At 36.8% G+C, this 4,853-nt stretch overlaps 1 pseudogene; it reads right to left on the bottom strand.

Moving 5' to 3' along the window:
* Positions 1 to 2,887: 2,887 nt before the first annotated feature.
* Positions 2,888 to 3,634, bottom strand: LOC124963703 (proteasome subunit alpha type-7-like; annotated as a pseudogene).
* Positions 3,635 to 4,853: the final 1,219 nt, after the last annotated feature.

Raw genomic sequence — 4,853 nt, 5'->3', positions numbered from 1 at the left:
CACCCTGATACCTAAATCAGACAGAGACACATCGAGGAAAGAAAATTTCAGACCAATATCCTTAATGAACATCGATGCAAAAATTCTCAACAAAATTTTAGCAAATCGCATACAAATATATATTAAAAAGATAGTGCACCACGATCAAGTGGGTTTTATCCCAGGGATGCAAGGTTGGTTCAACATTCGGAAATCAATAAATGTCATTCACCATATCAACAGACTTAAAGTTAAGAATCACATGATTATTTCAATAGATGCAGAAAAAGCATTTGATAAAATACAGCATCCCTTCATGCTCAAAACACTAGAAAAAATTGGGGTAGTGGGAACATTCCTAAACATTATAAAGGCAATCTACGCTAAGCCCATGGCTAATATCATTCTAAATGGTGAAAAACTGAAAGCGTTTCCCCTAAAAACTGGAACAAGGCAGGGATGCCCTCTTTCACCGCTTCTATTCAACATCGTCCTTGAGACTCTAGCCAGAGCAATCAGACAAACCAAAGAAATTAAAGGGATATGAATAGGAAAAGAAGAACTCAAACTATCCCTGTTCGCTGATGACATGATTATATATTTAGAGGAACCTGGAAATTCCACCAGAAAACTTTTAGAACTCATAAGTGAATTCAGTAAAGTAGCAGGTTACAAGATCAATGCTCATAAATCCAATGCATTTTTATACATAAGTGATGAATCTTCAGAAAGAGAAATTAGGAAAACTACCCCATTCACAATAGCATCGAAAAAAATAAAATACTTGGGAATCAATCTCACAAAAGAGGTGAAAGACCTCTACAATGAGAACTACAGAACACTAAAGAAAGAAATTAAAGAAAACCTTAGAAGATGGAAAGATCTCCCATGTTCCTGGATAGGCAGAATTAATATCGTCAAAATGGCTATACTACCTAAAGTTCTATACAGATTCAATGCAATTCCAATTAAAATCCCAATGATGTACCTTGCAGAAATAGAGCAAGCAATTATGAAATTCATCTGGAAGAATAAAAAACCTAGAATAGCTAAAGCAATCCTCAGCAGCAAGAGCGAAGCAGGGGGTATTGCAATACCAGATCTTCAACTCTACTACAAAGCAATAGTAACAAAAACGGCATGGTATTGGTACCAAAATAGACAGGTAGATCAATGGTACAGAATAGAGGACATGGACACAAACCCAAATAAATACAATTTTCTCATACTAGACAAAGGTTCCAAAAATATGCAATGGAGAGAAGATAGCCTCTTCAACAAATGGTGCTGGGAAAACTGGAAAACTATATGCAATAGAATGAAATTAAACCCCTATCTCTCACCCTACACAAAACTCAACTCAAAATGGATCAAGGACCTCGGAATCAGACCAGAGACCCTGCATCTTATAGAAGAAAAAGTAGGTCCAAATCTTCAACTTGTTGGCTTAGGATCAGACTTCCTTAACAGGACTCCCATAGCACAAGAAATAAAAGCAAGAATCAACAACTGGGATAGATTCAAACTAAAAAGCTTTCTCTCAGCAAAGGAAACTATCAGAAATGTGAAGAGAGAGCCTACAGAGTGGGAGAATATCTTTGCCAACCATACCTCAGATAGAGCGCTAATTTCCAGAATCTATAAAGAACTCAAAAAACTCTACACGAAGAATACAAATAATCCAATCAACAAATGGGCTAAGGAAATGAACAGACACTTCACAGAAGAAGATGTACAAGTAATCACCAGATATATGAAAAAATGTTCAACATCCCTAGTAATAAGGGAAATGCAAATCAAAACTACCCTAAGATTTCATCTCACCCCAATTAGAATGGTGATTATCAAGAATACAAGCAACAATAGGTGTTGGCGAGGATGTGGTGAAAAAGGAACACTCATACATTGCTGGTGGGGTTGCAAATTAGTGCAGCCACTCTGGAAAGCAGTGTGGAGATTCCTCAGAAAGCTTGGAATGGAAACACCATTTGACCCAGCTATCCCACTCCTTGGCCTATACCCAAAGGACTTAAAATCAGCATACTACAGAGATACAGCCACATCAATGTTCATTGCTGCTCAATTCACCATAGCCAGATTGTGGAACCAACCTAGATGCCCTTCAGTTGATGAATGGATAAAGAAACTGTGGCATATTTATACAATGGAATATTACTCCGCAATGAAGAATGATAAAATTATGGCATTTGTAGGCAAATGGTCGAAATTGGAGAATATCATGCTAAGTGAGATAAGCCAATCTCAAAAAACTAAAGGACAAATGATCTCGCTGATAAGCAGATGAGGACATATAATGGGGGGTGGGAGGGGCTAGCATTAGGTTTAGGGTTAGGTTTAGAGTTAGGCTAAGGAGAGCGGTAAGAATGAAGGAAAGAAGGACTGTGTAGAGGGAAAAGAGGGGTGGGAGGGGTGGGAGGGGTGAGAGGGGTGGGGGGGGAGGGGAAAAATAAAATAAACATCATTACCCTATGTAAACGTAAAAAAAAAGAATATTATATTCAATTTATTGTGGAACAGTCAGCTCTTTAACTGAGAGTGAACAGTCAAACTTCACCCAAATTAGTCATTTCTTAAAATTAGAATTTTTTTCTTAATTAAATCTGCTTATCTAAAGAAAACCTACACATCAGACAAGTTATCGTATATAGTCTCAGGCTTACGTGGAATTATGACTGCTTTCAACAATTACTGGAATCTGCTTTCAAAGAAAACCTTCACATCAATCTATGTAACAGACTAAAGATAGCCACACATTTGGCATTCTCAAAGTAGCCCAGATGAGTACTAAAGGTAATGCTGCAAACTAACTTATTTCTTTTAATTCTTCATTAAGTAATTCCAAGCGGTACAGCAAAACATTAAAAGCTGCCAGTGCTCATCCTAAGAATCAGGCATTCTTCTTTGATTTTTTCTTCTTGGCTTCTTCCTTTTCCTTTCCTATTTCAGTTACCTGTAACTCAATTTCTTTAGCACCAGACATCTTCAAAGGTTGATTTCTTCTTCTTATAGCCAGTTCAGTGTTTTTTCCACCAGACTGGACAAATTCTAGCAAAGTTCTTATTGCTAATTTGATAGCTTCATTGTCATTTGCTATAGCATCTTCTGTGTAATTCTTTTCTAGAAATTTTCGGACAGTTTCAGCACTTCTGCCGAATGCATTTGCTTTCCATGCATAGTAAGTCCCAGAGGGTTCTGTCTGATATAATCTTGGGATACTATCATCATCAAAACCTATGATTAAATCAGAGATACCAAAAGGTCTTCGTCCATTATTCTGGGTATATATCTGCTTTAAAGTTGCTATGAAGCAAGTTATATATTCTACAATGACTGGGTAGACTGTAGCTTATGGCTCTGACACTCCACCCGGGCTCTGTTTATAACTACTCTAGCATCAACAGTCAATCCTGCAAAAGCCATGTAGATGTGATCATCAAGGGCACGAATTTTCCTCACAGTTCTTTCATCTTGAACTTTAGCAACAGATTTTTTTCTCCTCCAAGCACAACTATATTGGTGCCTCGAATTCCACCACAGTGGATCCTTTCTTCATTGCTTACTGGGCATATTCCACTTGGAAAAGGTGTCCGTTTGGGGAGAAAACCGTGATTGCCTGGTCGTAGAGAGATGCCATCGCATAGGACTAAGATTCTGGTGGAGCCTAACACACTACCCAAGATTTTTTTTTTTTAACTAAACGGTGCTGGTACAACCATTTGCCCTCATGCAAACCAATGAACCTGGAACCCCACCTCACACTATATGCAAAATTTAAGATAGATAAAAAACTTAAAAGCCTAAAAGATAAAACTCTTAGAAGAAAATATAGGTGTAAATCATTGGAACTTTGGATGTAGCAACATTTTCTCAGATACGACATTGAAATTGTAAAACCAAAGAAAAAGGTAAATTAGACTTCATCAAAATTAAATGTTTTTTTCGGGCTGGGGAGATAGCTCAGTCAGTAGAGTGTTTGCCTTGGAAGCACAAGACCCTGGGTTCGATCCCCAGCACTGCAAAAAAAAAAAAAAAAAAAAAAAATTAAATGTTTTCTCATTAAAAAACTCTACAGAGTATGTTCCTCCCTACAGAACAGGAAAAAATATTTATAAATCCTATCGATATCTGATAAAGGCCTAGTATTCAAAATATGTAAAAGATGCTTATATTTCAATAATAGACAACCCAATTTAAAGGTTGTAAATTGGTACTTTTCAATATATGAATGATCAGTAAGCACATGAAAAGATATTCTGTATTATAAGTTGTCAAGGAAATGCAAATCAAAGCCAGATTAATGCCTGTAATCCCGGCTACTCTGAAGGCTGAAGGAGAAGGATCATGAGTTCCAGCCCAACTTGGGCAACATAGTGAGACCATGTATCAAAAGACAAACAAGCGGGCTGGGATTGTGGCTCAGTGTAGAGTGGTTGCCTGGCATGTGCAATGCCTTGGGTTCCATCCTCAGCACCACATATAAATAAATAAATTAATTAATCAATTAATTAATAAAATAAAGGTCCATTGACAACTAAAAGAAAATATTTTTAAAAATACACAAACAAGAACACCATTTCACACCCACTAATGTTATAATCAAAATTATTTAAACAGAAAATAAGTGTAGACATGGACGAGGAAAATGGAACCCTCATACATTTCTGATGGGAATAAAAGATGATGCAGTCATTTTGGAAAACGATTTGGCAGTTTCTCAAAAAGTTAAACATAAAGTTACTGTATGACCCAGCAATTCTACTCCTAGGTATATACCCAAGAAAACTGAAGACATATTCATATAACACCATGTGCATGAATGTTCATAGCAGCATAATTAATAATAACCCCAAAGT

Source organism: Sciurus carolinensis, chromosome 13 (genome assembly GCF_902686445.1).
Source record: "Sciurus carolinensis chromosome 13, mSciCar1.2, whole genome shotgun sequence".
NCBI lineage: Eukaryota > Metazoa > Chordata > Mammalia > Rodentia > Sciuridae > Sciurus > Sciurus carolinensis.
The sequence above is the reverse complement of the archived record's forward strand: the minus strand, read 5'-3'. Positions and strand labels throughout refer to the sequence as shown.